This window comes from Schistocerca piceifrons, chromosome X (genome assembly GCF_021461385.2).
Source record: "Schistocerca piceifrons isolate TAMUIC-IGC-003096 chromosome X, iqSchPice1.1, whole genome shotgun sequence".
Taxonomy (NCBI): Eukaryota; Metazoa; Arthropoda; class Insecta; order Orthoptera; family Acrididae; genus Schistocerca; species Schistocerca piceifrons.
Window position 1 is genome coordinate 874,357,964 of NC_060149.1, and position 777 is coordinate 874,358,740.

Genomic DNA, 777 nt, shown 5'->3' on the forward strand with positions numbered 1-777 from the left:
TCTACTGTGAGTTCGACGACACCGCTGCGCCTCCAGTTGATGGACCTTTCTGAAGTAGCCTTCACAGTCGTCAGCAGTTACCGACAGAAGTAATTTACTTGCGGTGTTAAACAGATTGTCTTTGGGAATATCCCCTGAAATATTGCGCTCCCTAAACGACTGTTTTACTTTTGCCCGTGCCACTTCTACCGCACTCAAATCACAATTATAGGGTGGCAAGCAGACAACCGTGTGGCCTTTCTCTTTGGCCATTTCGTCCATCTCATACTTTTTTTTTTTTTACCAGGTGTATGTTCTTGAATTAAAGTGAACAGAGCCTACCTCCTTACATTCCCGTTACAAGCAGTACCCGTTTTTTGCAGCCATTCCAGCATCCTCGCTTTGGCATCATACTGTGTGAATATTTTGTCAATCATAGTGACTGACTTTGGAGAAACATTTGGGAGAACCATATTTGCATTTCACCACGGTAATCGGCTTTTGTGGACCTAGCTCAGAATTTTAGTTGGGCTCCGTGACGAAACCCTTCCTCGATCCAACACTTCCATAATAAATTTTTTGGAGTAAATTCCCAATCCCATAACACCGACATCATCCTTCTGTGAACATTTTCCAACTTTCATAGTAATATCTATCCAAGTTTCATCCAACAGAGTATTTCTGTGTCTGCTTCCCTAACACGTTTCATTTCCACAGCGAAACACGAGTGCCAATGAATAATGTCTCCACTCTCTAGCAGTAAAGATCTCGTATTCTGCATTTTTTTCCATTCGAATA